Source organism: Hirundo rustica, chromosome 3 (genome assembly GCF_015227805.2).
Source record: "Hirundo rustica isolate bHirRus1 chromosome 3, bHirRus1.pri.v3, whole genome shotgun sequence".
NCBI lineage: Eukaryota > Metazoa > Chordata > Aves > Passeriformes > Hirundinidae > Hirundo > Hirundo rustica.
The window spans coordinates 116,756,705-116,776,025 of NC_053452.1; the positions used below are offsets into that span (position 1 = coordinate 116,756,705).

The following is a 19,321-nucleotide window of genomic DNA, read 5'->3' on the forward strand; positions in this document are numbered from 1 at the left end:
CCTTAAAATTAACAAATATTTTATTAACATACACTAAAAGAAAGAAGAAAAGAAAGTTGGAAAAAACCCCTAAAACAGAATGAAACTTCAAAACCACTCTTCCCTCCCCTTACAAACTGTTCACTTTCTTACAAAACAAGATAAAGATACAAAACTTGCAATTTTCAGTCAGTTTCACCATCTGACAATAGCATTTCATCGATTCATTAGGGGAAGAGCATCTTTTAGAGTCATGGATCCCACTGACAACTTAGAACAGTTCTCTTGTGGGTTTTAAACTGTCAAAAAAACAACGTCCCAGAGAAACTTGCCTTTGTGACCCTTCCAGGAGCAGTTTCCCGAGCTGCTTATGGGTCATGGGTCTTAGACTTTTGCATACTGGGGTGTCACTTTTGAAAGATGAACAACTCCAAAGCAAAGGATTCTTCACCTCAAGGTACAGAGATATCTTCTCACTTCTTCACTGGCGCAGGGGGCTTCTCATCTTTATCTCTGTTCAAGCATCTTATAGGATATTACTTAGTTCATCACAAACACCTTTGCTCAAATCTACACACAAATTAAAACAATCATCTCCCCAAATGCATAATTTTCCCATGATTTAAAGGAATAATCTAAATATAGAGTTCATTTTCATGGCTCAAGTAAGAATAGAACAACCAACACTTCAACCCTCTGTCCCAATAGTCTTTTCACTCTTGCTTTACTGACTTCATGTTATTGTTCTTTATGTTCACGCTGTCCTTTCTTACTCTCTCAGAGAAGGGCTAAGCTCTGGAAGCTTCATGTTGCTAAGAAAGAGTTAAATCTGCTTGGAGTCTTTGTCTCTCCCTCTGTAGCTCGTGGTGTTAGATGTTTCAAGGCTGCACTGGTGAGGGAGGAAGAACTCACAGAAACATCAGAGATCAGAGCACCCGGGCAGTCTGGAATCACAAAAAACCCCAGACAGGATCATCAATGCCTTCTCAGCCCACCCCTCGGTGCAAACCGGGGTGGCTTCGGCCCAAATGGTGCCCATAGCTCTTATCAGGGGCCCAGCAGAGATCTCTCCCTGCTCCAGGGAAATTTAGACAAAGTAGCTGTTGCAAAACAGCAACCTCTACTTCCCCCCCCTTCACCCGGGAGCTGATGGAATCCGGCCAGGCCTCAGGCCAGCTCCCCCACAAAAGGCAGGAGCAGCAGGCCCAGCTCGATGTTACCTGTCTCTCTCAAGCCAAAGGGAAGAAGAAAAAAGACCCACCTACAGGAAATTCATGGGGTTTTATATGGTACCTCCCAAAGTGGCAGCTAACAATTTCAGTGGTCAGAATAGATGCCAATATTTCAACTAACTCTCTGATAGGTCTCTGTCTCTTCCAAAGCAATTCCCAGATCCTGACCTGGAGAATTATTCTACATTCTTTTATAACTAAAAAACCAAACTGTACTAACCCATGACAATTTAAATATTTTTTTTCATGTTTTCCTTTTTCCTTTTTTTTTTTTTCCTTACCCTTTCTTACCCCAAATATGTGGCAGATTGGCTGTTGGCAACAAAGAATTTGAAAAATGACATCTGTGGCCACTGAAGGTCTGGATATAAATGGGAGTGAGAGCAAAACCTCTGTATTTTCTGCTCAATTGAAGAACTCTAATGGAGAAAGCTGTAAATGCCATGGTGCCGTTTTTTCCTTTTTACCCCCTAACTGATCTCATTCTACCCATGAACAGTGTTAGCAGCAGTCACTTGATGTTGGGGTGTATTTCAGAGACAGCAATAAAAGAAAGTAGATTTTTTATTCTGTAAGTCTCCAAACCTCATTGTTTAGTAACAAAGAAATCCAAAGCAAAGCAAACAAAAAAACCCAAAAACAAAACAAAACCCCCCACAAACAACCCCCCTGCAAAAAACCACAGAAAGAGAAAATCTGCCAATATTATTTTAATGAGAATGAAATCTTTACCCTTTAGAAAACCAGGCTAATTTAATTCTAATTAATTGTTGTTCTGATGTGTTAGGTTAATAAATTCCCATAATTTAAAATATCATTTGAAATATAAAGAAATAAACACAAAATTTAAAAATCAACACAAAAATAGGAAAGTATAAATAATAAAAATGTAAAATACAAAAATATCAGTAATATAAATAAATACAATCTATATTATGACATGCTATGTGTATTCAAATATATATAACATACATAGATATGAATAAAAAATAAATTGTAATGATAAACATAAGAAGTACTAAAAATTTGATATATAGTCTACAGTCAAGGCTTTTTTGGTTTGAATTTGGTGAGTAGCAGGGTTCTGGTAGTTGAGCTTGGGGGTCTTTTGGGGCATTTCTTTTAGAGGATTTTTGGTCGGGTATTTTTGGGCACGTTCTTTTTTGCCTCCGTTCTCTGCCTGTCCCCGAGCCCGGGCTGAGCTTCGGGACAGTGCTGCCACCGTGTGGACAGAGAGCGGTACTGCAGCTCCCCCCGTGCCCGTCCCCACCTTGCGTGGGAGCCCCGGGCTGTGAGCTCGGTGCAGTGCTGCCACCCCGTGGACATAGCGCGGTACTGCAGCTCCACCCGTGTGTGGGAGCCCCCAACTGTGAGTTCGGGGGCAATGCTGCCGCTGGACCTTCCAAAGCTGTCGGCAAAAAAGGGCGGGAAAAGGGCAAGGACCCTGGGTGTGTCTAGCCGGCTGCCTGCATGCGACCCCGACGCCACCTGGGCGCGATTTTCCGCGGCGTTTTGAAGTGCGCGGGCACGGGCTGGGGGCAAGTTTCAGCAGTTGATTTAGTCCAGCGCCTAAAGGATGAGCCGGGGGGTGCCTTAGGGGTGCCACTCCCAAGATGGCAGCTCATCGCAACGTGCCTGACCTTCTAAAGATGGTGGCAAAAAGGGCAGGAAAAATCAAGGACCCTGAGCGCATCTAGCTGCCTGCCAGCGCGCTACCCTGACCACGGCGCCGTGCCCGCAGCGGTCGTGGCTCCGGAGCTGCTCTGCTGCATGGAGCACTGGTCCTCAGTGATCTCAAAGTCTCCTTGCTTGACCAAAGCATGCTTTGGAAGTTCTTCAGTGCTGTTTCTCATAAATTAACTTCCCAAGCATCCCTCAAGTCCTTTCCCACTATGAATTAACACGCAAAGAAAAAGCTGTTCTCCATACTCCATATTCATTCTCCATTCACCATGTGGCCGTTCGTCACCCACTCGACAGATCTTTCCACAATACGAGCTTTTGCACTGCATGAAACTGAGCTAAAAAGACAGAGGACCAAACATGACTCCCCAAAGAATCAATGCAGAATAGTCAGATTCCTTTCAACTCTGCAGCCTGTGCTGATGCAAGCAGATGGTCAGGAACAGTTTGTTGATTATTAGTTCAATATGCACTTTACCAAGATCTTACAAATATTTCTAGGAGATGAGGTCTTCTTTCTTCCAATAGTAAGATGGTATTTACAGATGAAAAAGTTCTGCAAAGGAAGATAAAACACGAAGGTCAGTGGAAACCTAAGCGTCACTGGAGTAGCTGCAGGGACACACAGTGAGCTTAGCAGCAAGAAAGATGAAGGGAATGACTCTCTGAGGCTCTGCTCAACTTCTTTCTCTCTTATTTAAAGATAAACACAGCTGCCAAAAGACAGCTAAGGGTCAAAAAAATGAAGCCAAGGAGCAAACTTTAAGGCACAGAGGTCACCTTGAACATCATAGTACCAACAGGAGAGCATATATATAGAGCGATGAACTAGAAACCGGGGAGTGTCATTCAGAGGTATTTTTCTCCTAACACGATCGAGTGAGCAAAAATGTTATCAAAATGAAAAAAATGCCAGAATTTTCAAAGTCCTTTTCCTTAGTAAATGACTGCAAATGCATCTTCCCTAGGTGAAAAATAACTGAAGCTGAACAATTTTTTCAGCTTTCTATGAATATTTTTGAACACTTACCTCACCAGAGGAGCCATTTTCCATCCGGAACCATCCAGCTCTTTGAATGGCTCCATCAGCATCACTAGATATAAGCTATAAGAGAGTTTAACATAGAGGTTCTATTTCCAAAAATAGCCATACGATCAGCCACCAAAGCTTACTACCATTTCTTTTTGTTCCAGGCATCGTGACTCCCCACAGAGAAGGGATCAGTCTAGCTATTACCAATTTGACTAAAGATTTCGAATGACCCAGTAAGAACTCTAACAAGGCATGAATGACATGCTGCTGTGGAAAACATGAAGCAAGAAAAGTCATGTATTAAACATATAGAAAACTGAAAGGGCAACAGGAACCTTTAAACATCTGTACTCCAAAAATGGCACATTTTCATAAAATGCTAGCAGAATTAAGAAAAACAACCAAGAAACAAGACCATTCATTTGAACTTAATGTGAATTTATAGCTATAAATAACTTTTTATTTTCCAGCAAAAGACTCTAGGTACTAGGAAATAAAACAGCTTCTTACCAGAGAACAGTTTACTCACATTTTTGGACTAAAACACCACATCTTTCATATGCAATGTACGGAAAGGAAAGAAAGATACCCGGCGTTCCCGCAATGCAACTTCCAGCAACTAGGCCACCAATTTATGCCCCATTTCTATACGCATTGATAAATATACTACCCAAGAAGTTTAAAATTACAACTAGAGGTATTAGAAAACTTGTGATTTCTTCCCACAGTAACACAGCTGGAGTTCATTTTCTTAACTCCTCCCCACTTCAGCTACCCTACAGTAAATTTATGTAATTTCACTATGACCCTGTAATCAGAATGACACTGTTTTAACTACTGATGTATTTTCACAGTGGAGAAGAAATTTATATATGAGAAAAATGAAGTGCCAACTTAACCTTTGAATTTCAAGAAAATGCAGAATAATGGATAGATTCTAGGGAACCATTTTTGAAATCCTAATATCTGACTAGTTCATTCAATGTTAAGCCCTCTCCCACCATTATGGGTCACGTACATATAAAATTACATACACGCATATGTACACGTGTGATCATATATACAGTTTATAACTTACATCACTGCAGTACTTCATTAACTACTACCCTAATATTTTGCCATCTTCAGCTTCTAAGAGGAAATGTTTACCTCCATTTCCATCTGGAGGTAAACACAGTATTTATATAACACTTCCTTTCCTGTTACAATGAAACATTAATTAATAAGGTGGTAAAAAGACATCCTATCACCGGTCTGACGTATATCTATTCAGAAGCCGCTTTATATTAGCTTATAACTTTCAAGTCCAGCTGAGAAAGCATGTTTTCCAAACTAGATCCAATTTTTTTACTTGGAAATGAAAAGGATTAGAGCTCTGCAATATAAGCTGACAAACTAAAGGATAGGCTATGTATACTTACAAGCTCCACAGATTCATAATGCTTTCTGCTAAACTCTCTGCCTCTGCAACCCAGATCTTCAGAGAAAGAGCTGGAATAGAAGCGCTTCATCAGTGTTCACAAGTCAACCAGCCTTACGTTTCCCGCAACGCTATACCCCGCCGTTAAAAAATATGTAATTTCTGCCGAACAAGGTTTGCAGCATATAAACTCATCGCTGCAGGGAACACTTCTCACAGCACGCACAATTTCTAGCAGCCATCGCAGTCCGGCTTTCACGTTACTCCCAAAGGAAATGTCCTTGTCCTGACTGGAAGCAAAAGCTACGGTTAAATTAAGTACTTAGGCACGATGCAATCAGAATTCCAAAGCAGGTGGTAGCTCATAACCGTGTTTGAAATGTAAACTTAATGCTTTAAAGAGGACAACTGCACTATATAGCTCAGTAAAACCACACTTAGTAGGTTGCTACTGATTTTTTCTGTCTTTTTTCAGCCTACACACAACGAGAAATGAAACCAGTACTTTAAGAGCATAACAAAGCAACAGCATTTCAGAGGTTTCTCTCCACCACCTTAACAAAGATAGCAAACAAAAGTAATCCTAGAACACAAAGTTCAACATCCACCTGACACTCCTGACCTCACACCATCGTATCATATTACGCATCAACCCTTCACAAGCTACATTCCAATAATTTGAAGACACAGACCATCTTACCACAAACCACACCCTTTGGTATTGTCCTAGGGTAACTTTATGCTTGTATCCCCAATCGTCTGTTCTGTTTGTGCTGTATATTGAGTCCTGTGCCTTTAAGACTGGTTCTAAGAGCAAGGAGAAGCGCGGAGTTTGTTTTGAGAAAACTGCCTGACTCCTACACATTCTTCTGCGGACAGCGTGTTCGGTGGAGGCTTGGAGAGACTGCAGGACAGAGATCTTTTTTGCTTTTAGTTAGTTTCAGCTAGCTAGGGCAGGGAAGTTCCCAGGACTGTTTTTTTTCCTTTTTCTTGGAACTGTTTAAACCTGCTCGGGACTGAAAACCCAGGAGAGCACTGGGGGCTGCACCTGCAGCCCACCGGGGCCTGGAGCTCGGCATTTTCCAGCAGCGCCGGAGGGACTGGGACTGAGGAGAGACTGAGAGAGAGCCGAGCTCCACCCATGGCAAGGACTTTCTCAATTTGCCATCTCACTTCAGAAGGAGAGGTTTTATTGTTTCATATTATTCATTCTTTATACTTGTATGCACTTTATTTGTTTAGTAAAATAGTTTTTTCCACTTTTCTCCAAAGAGGGTTTTTTTTCGGACTGGTTGGAGGGAGGGGCCACTTGGGTTTGCTTCCCAGAGGGATCCTATACAGGGGTTTTCCCCCAAATTTGTCTCCAAACCAGGACAGGTATTAAAAGCATTTTTCTGACAGCACTCTCAATAACTAAAAAACCAGGAGTATATCTGAGCTAATGATTAAAACAAGACTGCTTTACTATCAATATTCTCATTCATGTCCCAACTCAAACTACCTAAAACATACCTAACCTTCGAAAACTCTAGCAGTCCTTTTAAAAATCAGAATTATACCCAAGAGCTAATCTCTGCTTCTTCGCAACCTAACTACTTTATATCACGTCACCCACTTTGTCAGTAAAGCAGAATCTCACACCAACATAAATGCTACAGAGACAACCTCAAAAAAAATTAGGCATCCTAGCTTCAGTTTAGGCACAGATAAGATTCACATTATCACGCTATTTGCGTAAGCATGTATACTCCCTAAGGAATTCTTGCCTGCATACCTCTTTGGCTCTCCATTCCCGGTTACCACCAAGATTTGTACTCAACTCTGTGACATATCTCATCTGCTAATTTAAAAAAATACACTGTAATTAAAATCAAACGTTCATATTAATTTTCTTCATTGAATTACATACTTCCTCAGTCCTGACCTATATAAGAAAAACAGCTGCTTCAGTTATGACAATTTTAGAGTAGTTTTCATCCTATTAAGATGAACTGCCAGCACTGAAGAGGTTAGTTCACTGGTGCCTCAGATTAGCTGGGCTCAATTATTTAAAAATTACTTACATTACAAAGTATTTAAATATAGATGCACCTTTATTCACATGAATATACCTACCCAGTTTACATGCATTTGTCCAGTATACTCCACCTCCCTTTCCCATGTGCCTGGAAAGACAGGTGCAGTTGTAAAAATGAGTAGTAATGATAAAGAGGAGAGAGGACTAGCTTCCTCCCATTTCAACAGAAACTCCTACAAAACAGTCCAGAAAGATGAACAAAGAAGCACATCTAAATACATCTTCTAATCTAAACGCCTACGTTTTTAGGATCCTAGCGTGGAATCACAAGATTTGTCTTTCAGAAGCTCGACACTGGAAAGCACTTTACTTGGGGGTCGGGAGCGTAGTGGCAGAAGGGGGTGAGTTTGCAGATCGCACCTGTGTGATGAGAAAGATACAGCCCGCATGCCCCTCGGGCTTGCTATGCTCTTTATCATCTATATGTTGTCAGTATAGGTCAATCTGTTTTCATTTAAGAAAGGGTCACGAGCACTAACGCAGTCAGCAATCGTGTCATTCTAGCGATATCATCCAGTGCTATCTGCTTGCACGAGCGCAACGCAGAATACGCTGAGAAACCGACTCTGAAGAGGCTTGTCTGACTCCGCCCACGGCTCCTGCCGCTCCGCTAGCCCGAGGGCCAGCCGCCGCACACCGCGGGAGCATCCAGCGCTGCTCGCCCTGGCTGCCGGTCCCCGGTCCGCAGAAGCAAAGCACCGCCCCCCTCGCCGGTCGGCAGAGTGCCCCGCCCCGCCCGAGCTTAGCTCCCGCCTCCGGTACCGTTGAGTGAGGCCGAGGAAGGGGGTGGACGCCCCTTCCGCGCTGCTCAGCTCCATGCGGGCGGGCAGACGGAGGCTTTACCCCTCCGGCGTCGCTCCTGCGGCTCCGTCCCGCCCGGGAGAGGCGCCGGGAGCTCCCCGCGCACATCCCGCGCGCCCGCCGCCGCCCGCCAACCACTCACACGGCGCTTCGGTCGTTGCGTCACCCGCTGCGCCGCCGGCAGGGCCCGCCGGGAGTCGTAGTCTCGGGCTGCGAGCCACCCGTCTGTACCCCGCGCCCGGGAGCTGCAGTCTCGCGAGTGGAGTGAACGGGTCCTTCGCCCCTGTGCAGGGAGGGACCTCGGTCAGCACCGCCCCTCCCGAATGCCGGCTTTGAAAACGTCAAAGTAAGACATCGTTTCAGACATCTGCTGAGAGTTTCCCGTGAAGAGTACGCCAATTGTACACCAGTATGCCTGCAAGTGGCAGAAACCAGTTAGTTCCAAGACAGCCAAGCGGATGGGTCAGATTTGCTGCGGAATGCCGCTCTCAAGTCCAGATGCCACACCACAATGATTTCCATTTACGCTACATGACTAAAAGCGAGCTTGCACGGTGACGCGCCTCCCGGATGAAAAGCAAAGGACTACAAGACTCATCTACACGGCATCGTACTTAACACCGAGAAAAGCCAGTCATCAGGGTTTGTCGCGGATCTAGTATTACAATAAAATTTTACTCAGTAGTATGAAAGTAAAAGTGCCACAATAGCATTGTCTAAAGTGCAGTCAGCATGCCATTTCATACCGATTGGACATGACGCAGCGGAGAACTTACACGCTTGACTTTCAGCTGTATTGACCGAGCGAGCGAGCCGCGCAGCAGCGCCGGGAGGGCCGGAGCTGTCCCGGTGGGTCCGTGAGCGCAGATTCCAATCGCGGCGCAGCCGCATCCCGCAGCGTCACGCTGATCTCCGTGCAGCAGAGTCATGGGGAAGGGACGAGACACCCGGCACCGGCTGGAGCGCAGGAACAGAGGCAGAGGAGAGCCTGAGCCGAGGCACCATCCTTGGACACACTACCCCTTTGCTCTGGGGCAGCCGCCAGCTTGCAAGACAGGAGCGGGGGAGGGACTTCAACCCTTGGGGGGTGGGGGTGGGCTGCCTTTCCTTTCTTGTTTGAGCAGATGTCCCTTTGGGAGGGGGGACCGATGTATGGAAATGGCTTTGTGGGCGAAGAAAAAGGAACGGAGTGGGAATCTGTGAGATGATGATGTCATTTCGGACACCCCAGTGTTACTGGAAGAGTGAAGATGCAGTGGAGGACAAGGTGAACAGGGTATGAGAGGGGTGAGCTGGATCCTCCCAAAAAAGGCAGGTTACATCCAAAAATGCTTGCAAGTTTAGAGGGGGGGGGGGGGGAATCAGCTTTTACTATCTTTATAATTTTTTTTATTATTATTACAATTTATTTCATAGAACCCTGTATCTAGTGTATTATATACAGGACCTTGAAGGATAAAAAATTCTAAATATAAGTATACAGGGTTTAAAAAAGCAAATAAAACTTTTGTATCTATAAATTAAACAATAAAGGGCTTGAACATGAAGTAAACTATCTCTGTGTAGGCAATAGAAACAGCTCTGACTATCCAGAGTTTTTTTCTATCTCAGTGAAACACAGCCTGAGATCTGGGCTGGGAGTGTAATCGCTGCTGCCAGCCGGTGCCAAGTACCCCGTCCTGCAGCCCCACGGTGAGGAAATACCACACTCAAAGTGGCATTAAATTTGGATTTAAATTAGAGATCACTGGAAAAGCAAAGGTGAGGTGGGGTTACTTGCAGCCCCAAGGGGAGGGTGGTGAAGGTGATAAAGAAGCAGACAGCAAAACAGCTTCCACTGCTTCTCACTCCAGCAAGTGAGCAAAATACCTGGGAATTGTCTAGAAAACCTTATTTTCTGGGAGCCACTGGGTTTGTTTTCCCTATCCCTGCATAATCCAGGCTACTGCTGGAGCTGTGTTAGACAACGGCATGAGGTGAAAGCTGCATTTATTTAATTTGGTATTTTATGTATTGTTTATTTTAATAATTTTTTTTTTCATTTGTTGGGTATTTTAAAGATGTTTTTATTTTTTACTTTCAAATTCATTTATTTTTTATTATTTTTACTTTTAAAAATTTACTTTGAAATATTTTGTTATTTTAAAACATTTTTATATTATTGCTTATTTTTTATTTTCATGTTACTTTATTTAATTTTTATTTTGTATTTATTTTGTATTTTTAAATTTTTTAATATTTAATTCTATTATTTATTTATTTTTTAGTATATTTTTAATTTTTTTTCATGTTTTCTTTGTTCCTTTTTTTATTTTTTTCCTTAACTCTTTCTTACCCCGAGTATATGGAAGTTTGGCTGTTGGGAACAAAGTTGAAAAATGACATCCATGTCCACTGGCTGTCTGTATATAATTGAGAGTGCAGTTAGCAAAACAACTGTATTTTCTGCTAAAATAAAAAAAAAAAACCTGAAAGGAGAAAGCTGTAAACACCATGGTGCCATTTTCTTCCTTTTAACCCCCTAATAGGTCCCATTCTACCCCTTTACAGTATTACCAGCAGTAACTTGATATTGAGGTGTATTTCAGAGGTAGCAATAAAACAAAGTAGACATTTTATTTTGCAATTCTCCAAACCTCATTGTTTGTTAACAAAAAATCCAAGAGAAGCAAACCAAAAAAGACAAAAATAAAACCTCCAAACAAACAAACAAAAAAAAAACCCCCATACACAATGAGAAAATATATCAACGTTATTTTAATAAAAATTAAATTTTTAACCTTTAGAAAACCAGGTTAATTTATTTCTACTTAATTGCTGTTCTGATGTGTTAGGTTAACAAATTCATATACTTTAAAGTTAAAGGAATAATTTTTAAAATATTGCAGGAACAAAAAGGGGAGCATCAAACGTACAAGAATGTTTGTTTGACAACATCTCATCTCTGTCCTTTTTTCTTTTCCTGGAAAACCTTATGATTCCACAGATTCTCAGAGAGATCTTCTGGGATTGCAGAAAGGTTTGCTCTGTCAGAGAGCCAGGAGGGTTTACAACACAGCCATTGCCATTCCACGAGGGTGAGGAGGCAGTGTTGGACACACTCTTTGCCATAGGATGGGACAACGGAGTCCAGAGAGTCTTTGTGGTCCCTTCCAAGCCAAACCACCCCCATGATCCCACGATCTGATCAGCACCTATCCCAATTCAGTTCCAGAAACCCCAATTCCATTCCTTCCATGAACCCAGAATTTCCCTGGGACAGAAGCGGAGGAGGAACCCAGCAGGCCCTTACAACCGGGTAGCACAGCCACACAAGTGCTTCAGGCTGGGATCACCACCATTTACATCCCTGAAAACCCACCATCCTACGCACCACAGCAGCCGGAGCAGAGATTCAAGCCCGCCCTGCAAGGGTCAGAGACAAGAACAACTTCAGGCATTTCTTCCCTAAGAAAACAGAAAGGAAATAGTTAAGCAACAGCTGGTCATTTTGTAGGCATTGTGAGCTACCAACAGTCACAGCAGATCTCAGCATATCTGGGACACCCGCATTTACACTCACCCTGAAAAGCTGCGAAAAAAAAAAAAAAAAAATCACCTCACCCAAAAGGGGGACTTGAGGAAAAAGCAGTCATTTCTTCCACCTTGCTGAGATAACTTTGTGCAATTTGTACTTCCTAGACTACATCTCCAAGTTCCACCAAATCCTTTCCTTTATTTCCATGACATCATCCTTAGAGAAAAACTTGAACGGTTTTTGAGGCTTGTACCAGATCTGTCTGATGTTTTCCTTTGACGTGATTTGCATATAAAAGCTCTGCTTTGCCTCTCCCAAGCGCTTCAGTGTTTTGGCCATGACTTCAATTTCTTCCCTGAGGATTTCCAAAGAAGTTCCAGTTTCAGCAACTAAAGATGAATTTCTGATGAACAATGTGAGAGATCCAGATAGAAGAGAGGAGAGACTCAGTTGATCATAAAACACTTGATTGCTTTAGATAAGCAATAGCACAGCTGAAGCTGTAAGTGAACTCGTTGGTGGCTGTTACCTGGCACAAGCAAAGCCACAGAGATCTCCAAGTCTCTGACTCACCCAGAGCACTCCACAGTCAGAAGGGCACAACTGCCACGAGGCTCCGAGGCCCCCGAAGCTGCCAATCTCCTTCCTGGGTGAGAGCATTGGTTCCTAAAACAGTTCAACAGGTCACAAACCACTGCAGGGACATTCGAGTCCATGTGGGATACGATGAAACACGCTGCCAAGACAAAGAACCCTGCACATGGTGATGGCATCACATCAGCTACAGAGCACCCCAAACGTTTGGAAGGAAAGGAACTGAAGGCTCCCGGTGGCAACAAGTGCTGCTTGTTTCCTTTGAGGCAGAAGGTGCTTCTAAACCAGGACTAGAACAAAACCCCCACACATTCATTTGCCCAAGCCATCCTGAGCTAGATGGAAATGTGCATCTTCCTACTGCCCTGGTATCTAGTGTCAGCCAAGGAGAAGATCCCATCTCAGGCTCCCCCAGCCTATCTCCAGGTTCCTCTCTAAGCCCTCCTGATGAATACCAGTGCCCGCTGCAGAACAGAACCAGCACCCAGCCGGCAGCTCCTCGGTCCTGGCAGCTCAGTGGCACTGCCAGGAGTACACCAGGCTGGCAGCAAACCGACCAAAGGGAACTCAGCCCTAAACCCTTCAAGCCCTCCCAGCAGTTGTGCCAGCGGGCAGGGTCAGCACCAAAGACACAGACACCAGCCTCAGGAATTCCCTGTCACTTGCTACTGCTCAAAGCAGCAAAGACTCTCACAAGGAGAAGCTCAGCAATGCCCCTCAGCTCTGCTACCTGGGATCGCCAGCAGGGACTGAGACACAGCACCAGGGACCCTGAGACTTCACCATCCTCCAGAGCCACAGCCCGCGAGCTGGGAACCCCCTGTCCCAGCCAAGCACTGGAGAGCCTCTCCCACAACCCGTGGGAATTCCCACGGGTGTGTCCACCCGCAGGCAAAGACGCTTCCGACTGTGCTGGGACAGGGCCCAGCTTGGACAATTGGGAGCCAGCAACAGGCTCACACAACATCCAGTGCGGCAACAGCCAGGCTCAGCTTCCTCATGGATTGGGCCCAAAGCCTGGCCAGGGCTTCAGGAGCTGCCTTTGGCCCTGCGCCTCCCAGCAAGGCCACAGGACTGATTTCAGGGCCCTGTCCGCCTCTAAATGCCGAAATGTTCCACTGATGAGCACAGACCTAATCCAGAACATTAATGATCCTGGCTATTTCACTGCTGAGGGAATACAAACACAACACCTGGTTTAAACCTTCATCTCGAGGTTACCTTGAGCTCAGGGCTCTTTTTCAGGCCTTGGCACTTCACTAGTTACAGCAGACTCACAGGTGCCCAAGCATTTACACCTCTGATGGTGAAGCTCATAGACCCATTCTGGCTGAACTCTATTCACAGTCCAACGGCAGCAGTTCTGCTCTGCATCACACTGAAAGGGCCTGGAAGGAACTGGGTGAAAAAGCCTGGGAAGCATGAAAGATTACTGAGACTGTCATCCCAACACCTCTCCCAGACATTTGGCTCAAGGACGTTTTCCAGCTGAATCACATCGTACAGGAGCTGCTTTCCTAAAGGAAACCTCACCACTGGCAATGCCAGACGACAGCACGTGGCACCTCGGAGTCACCAGCTACTAAGGGAGCTGGAACAGAAACATTTCCAGTAATCAAAACAAAGGACAGACTTTGGTAAGGATTTTTCTTATTCTCCTGGGAAAATTCTCAGAGAACATTGTGGTCAACTGTTTACTGCATGAAATCAACACTAAACAAACCACTCTGGGACACCCAGTAGCAGGTCTCACTGAAACTCTTATTGGGAATTCTCCTCCGGGTTGAGCCAAAAGCACCTCAGCCCCCAGGGGTTGCAAAGAAAAACCCAAATGCATAAGTCCCTCTCCTAACACGAAAAGCAGAACAAAGAGACAGGACAGCAGTGATGCAAAGAGCTCCTCAAGTGCTGTCCCAAACACAGATCCCAGCCAGGTCCATACAGCATAAGAGATTAAAGGGGGAAGAGCAAAGGCAGGAAAGCCTGTGTGCCTTCCCTGAGAGTACAGGTCTCCCTCTGCCCGCAAAAACACCAAGGCTCCGGATAACTCTGATTTATAGAACAGCTTCTCAAGGCAAAAATTCCCCACAGCCCACCTGAGTCATGGGAAATAACAAGCAAAAGGGAAAACTGACAAAGAACTCCCAAAACACCCCCTAATTCAGCATCAAAAAACCCCCAAACCAAGCCAAATTAAAACAATGCTTGCCTCCCAACCTCACACAGGAACAGGCCTTGGAATTCTGAGGCAAACTCCAACAGACCCTCAGAATAACAACCCCTCAGCTGCGGCACAGCTTCACCTCCTACCACCCACCATGTTATAGATGCCTAAATACAGTCCCACATCCCATGCCTTATAAATAAAACAGATTAATGCATTCTTTCCCCACTAAAACAGCCTGGAGAAACTGCCGATCCACACAGACCATCTGAAGAGTTCCACACGAAGCTTGTGGAAGAGCAGCGGCTTCTGGCACCCTTTTGAATCCCCGCCCGGCTCGGGATCGGCAGGGTCCCTGAGGAATCGGCAGCGCCGATTGGAGAGCGGGCCCCGGCCCTGCCCCACGCCCCCGGCCCGGCCCGGGATCCTCCCCCTGGCCCGGCCGTGCCCTGAGCCCAGCCCCAGGCTCCGGCCCCAGCCCTGCCCCACGCTCTCAGCCCGGGGGCTCTGGCCCCAGCTCTGCCCCACTCCCCCAGCCCGGGGGCTCCGCGGGCCCGTTCCCGTTCCTGCGGTCAAACACCGGAATCGGCGGCAGGGGGAGCGGGGAAATGAATTGTCGTGAGCCGGGGTCCCCCTCCTCGAGCCGCATGAGCGAGACGTGCCCCCTTGCTGAGCTGCAGGAGGAAGCTGTGCAATCCCTGGGCAGCGTACCCGGACGCGTAGAGCAGCCGGAGCAGCCTGGGTTTGAACCACGCTGCCCTGGGACTCATCTCCAGGCCTGCGCCAGGTGGAACAGAGACTTCGGATGTGTCTGATTGGGCTCTTGTGTCGGCATTCCTTACAGGGGCAGAGACAGCTAACAGGGAAGTATTCTGCCTCTTCCTGCCCTGGGGAGGGTTTTATTAAGTGTTTGATTTTTTTCCTTTGGACAGCTTGAGGGGGGATATAGTCCCCTGAAGCATGCATGAAGAAGAGGAGGGTGTGGGAGGAGGTGGTAGACGTGACAGACGAGCAGCAGGACAGCAATCGTGTGACTTAGGGTTCAGTCTGTGGCGAGAGCTGGGACAGAATGCCTTTGCTTTCTTGCTCTGGTCTGGTGACGGTCCCCAGCATTGGCTATGCTCTAGTGCAGGAGCCATCTGTGCCTCCTCAGCCTGTGGTAGTGAGGAAATAGGTCAGCTCAAGGCAGATTTCCTCAGATCTGCGTTCCCCACATCACAGGTTGTTTGAGGAGAAATCTCAGGAATCCACATATTAAATTTGCAACGGAGGCACTCAGCTCCTGCAGGTGTGGGTCTGTGACACCTGTTTCTGGCCTCTTCCCAAGGAGGATGGCTCCATTACCATGGAGAGTGGGGTAATTGCTGTATATCTGGACACGATGAGGCACCTGACCTTGCTTCAGCTGCTGGACTCCGGGAGGTCTGTGTCACCCAGTTCCTGGTCCTGAGCTCCTCAGACCTCTCCCAGGACTTCTCACTGTGCACCTTTCTCCACTGCCAGTCCTTCGGATGCTGCCGTTCCCCTATTCCACTTTCTTTCAGAGAGTCATTCCCAGATGGCTGCTATGCCAACAGCTTTGCACTCCTGGGTGATGTTCTCCTCTACTGGATGTGATGGATTATTAGTTGGAAACCAGGTAGAGGAGCCGTGCATGCAGCACTTGGATTTTGGCTTTGCCCTGAGCTTCCTGCCTCCCTGTCAGTCCTAGCTGCAAGTGAGCATTCACTCTGGAGAAGCGAGTGCCTGCTGTGTGGGTGGCTGCACTGGGATGTGGGAACCTGGATCTACCAGGCTGAGACTCTCTCTGCCTTCATTCCTTTCCCTAGGAAGTCACTGAGAACGCTGCTGAGGCCTCTGGAATCACCAACCACCGGATATCAGCAGGTGGATTCCCAAGTTCAGCCTCGGGCACCTGCAGTAGAAGAGGGGTCCTTATCCCCAGCAAGGAAAGGCCGGCGGGCCAGGGTGTCAGGTGCAGCCAAGGCTCTGTCCAGGGAATGAGCAGCAAGTCCCCCGTGCCCCTGCCCTGCCCCTGGGAATGGCAGCAGCTGCCAGGTGTAAGCTGTTACGTTAATGAGGGCTCAGAGTCCTGCTCAGGGCAGAGCCAGGTGTAAGCTGTTATGTTAATGAGGGCTCAGAACCCTGGTGAGAGCAGAGCTAGGTGTAAGCTGTTAGCATGATGAGGGCTGAGAACCCTGGTGAGAGCAGGGGTAGGTGTAAGCTGTTAGCATGATGAGGGCTGAGAACCCTGCTCAAGAGCAGAGCCAGATGTGAGGTGTTAGGATAAGGAGGGGGTGGCTCCTGCCAGGGCCGGTTTAAGAGGGGAACCTCAGGTCACTTTGGTCTGGAGCTTGTGGAGATGAGGGGCTGCCGGTGAGTTTCCATGGGGTATGTCATAGAGTCTGGGGGAGCCCCTGGATGCAGAGCAGGGCTCTAAGGAGGTGGCAAGGGACAGAGCTTTGTGCCAGGCAGCAGCAGCAGGTGAGTCTGTGTGGGTTTGTGTAGGGAGACTTTTGTTGTTTTCCATTTTGTCTTGTCCATCCCTCCCTGATTGCCTCAGAAAAAAAATGGGGGTTGGCAGGGAAAAGAAAGTTGAAATGGAGGGAAGAACCTTCACTTTGTTGTCTGTGTTTCAAGCGGGGGAAATTCCCCTTCTGTTGGGATTTTCAGGGTGTTGACTGAAGGAAAACTTGGGTTTTCTAGGGTGTGAAGAGTATCCATTGACAGGGAATCCCTGGGTTGTATTTTAAATGGAAGGTGGGGGAAATAGGGTTGTATCAGGGGTTTGAATGGAGGGTAAGGTCCCAATTTCATCCTGCTTGGTGTTTTGTTCAATTCAATTTTTTTAGATTTTTTTTCTATTTAGTGGTCTTTAACAATTGATGGTGCAGTTTTATTTTGTATGTCCATGGCCTATGGTAAGGGATACGGTCTGTTGACTTAAGGCTGTATTTCTTAGCGGCAGTATGTTTGTTCTGAGCAGAAGTAAAGCCGGGTACCTGCCCTAGAGGTCAGAGTGAGGCGAGCGGTGGACAGAAGCAGCTGTTATCGCTCGGGTCTCCCTTTCAGGTTTGGCTACGGAAGCAGCCGCAGGCAGAGACTGTCGGGACGTCCATGGTGCCGAGGCATCGTTTTCCATCCAGGACAGAGTTTGTTGGCTCGTCTCCCAAAAGCTAAGTGTCGGGGATGGGGGTGAGGAGAAGAGGAAAAAGGTTTTCAGTGCCAGGAGGCAATTCAAAGCTAGCTTAGGGGAGAGGGCCCTAGAGGGCCAGACCCCTCAGAAGTAAAGGGCGAGGGTTTCTCCCCAGCATCACCAGAGCCTTGGCTGGGCAGGGCAATTCCAAGCCATGTCTGTGTTCTGGCAAGCTTCACGTCTTGAGCCTTCTTTGAGTGTTTGAGAGTTCACAGGGTTAGGGTGCATGAAGACATTCCCAGCCAAGCCTGGGATCCCTGTGCCAGGAACATCCCTAGCTGCAAGGTGTAGGGTTGTAAGGAAGTAGGGTCCAGCAGGGGCACTTGAGAGAGACCCAGTGAGGTTGAGGGAGGACTTGAGAGGTGAAAGAGTGTCAGGGCAGAGAGCAGGTGGTGAAAGTAAGGTGTAGAGGCTAGGATGCAAATTTGAGCGCAGGTGTGTGAGCCCTGAGAAGCGTCCTGTTTCCCTGAGAGCAGGTGCAGGCAGCCAGGCTGCGGCAGGCCAGCGGCAGAAGAGCCGGGAGGGGCAGGCAGGAAGCGTTAGTGGGGAGCAGGGTCCGCAGGGCCGGGTCTAACCGGGGGTTTCCCGCCCCGGCCCACCCTGGGATCTCCTGTCTCCCCGCAGTCGAGGATGTCTCCTCCCATTCCTCGAGGCGGCGGTTGGTAAGGCTTCGTGCCTTTGCCACCGCCAAGAGCGCGGCTCTGTCAGCCTCTGCCCTGTCTCAGGGCCAAAGTTAGTTAGGCTAGGGAGAAACTGTGGATGACTCGTCCTGCCCGCAGGACAACCCTTGGGACCCTGGATCAGGAGCATCCTCGACTGCTAGCATAGGGCCTTAGAGAAGTAGGGTGAAGCAGGGCACTTGAGAGAGACCCAGCGAGGCTGAGGGAGGGCTCGAGAGGTGAAGGAGCGTCAGGCCGGAGAGCAGGCCATGAATGTAAGGTGTAGAGGCTAGGATGCAAGTTTGAGTGCAGGTGTATGAGCCCTGAGAACAGTCCTGTTTCCCTGAGAGCAGGTGCAGGCAGCCAGGCTGTGTCAGGGCAGTGGCAGAAGCGCTGAGGGGGCAGGCAGTAGGGCTAGGGCTAGGCAGGAAATGAGGAGGGGGGGCAGAGTCGACTGGGTTGGGGTTGAGCGTGGGATGCCCACCCTGGTATCTCTGTCCTGCTGCAATCAGGGATGTCACAGCCCTAGTGGAGGCCAGGGTGGGTGGGTGGGCTTAGCATCCATCATGCCACCAAGACTTTGTCCGTGCAGGTGTCAGGCTGTGAGCGAAGCCAAAGCAAGCTGCCCAAGACTCTGGGCATTGTTAAGAGAGGGGAAGCCCCAGGATCGGTGTTTTTTTGGCTGATGTGCTGCAAAGTTCATGCTTTAATGTTTGGTTTTCTTTTTTATAGCTGAGGAAGAGACACCAGGCTGGTGACAGCAGGACTTTCCCAGAGGGTGAGGCGGCATTCCTTGGCACCGGATGTGGATGGCGATCCCTGGACCTCCCAGAGCTAAGTGGAGGGCTCAAGCTGCAGAGGGCATGAGAGCAGGGTGCTGGGTTGGGAGTTGCTGGGGGGGGATTATTGAGTCTGGTTTGGCTAGGGAGATGTGCATCATGTGAGCGCTTAGGGCACCTGAAGGGC

General features: G+C 47.4%; 2 long non-coding RNA genes across 2 annotated transcripts; one reads left to right on the plus strand and one right to left on the minus strand.

The window, feature by feature from the left end:
- Positions 1-11,081: 11,081 nt before the first annotated feature.
- On the minus strand, positions 11,082-12,391 carry LOC120750616 (uncharacterized). Its single transcript, XR_005700073.2, has 3 exons — positions 12,316-12,391; positions 11,824-12,145; positions 11,082-11,672 (listed from the first exon to the last, which is right to left on the minus strand). It is a non-coding gene; the product is annotated as an uncharacterized LOC120750616 (long non-coding RNA).
- Positions 12,392-15,056: 2,665 nt separating this feature from the next.
- LOC131378516 (uncharacterized) lies at positions 15,057-19,111 on the plus strand. Its single transcript, XR_009207661.1, has 3 exons — positions 15,057-16,217; positions 16,330-16,387; positions 17,573-19,111. It is a non-coding gene; the product is annotated as an uncharacterized LOC131378516 (long non-coding RNA).
- The last annotated feature ends 210 nt before the right edge of the window (positions 19,112-19,321 follow it).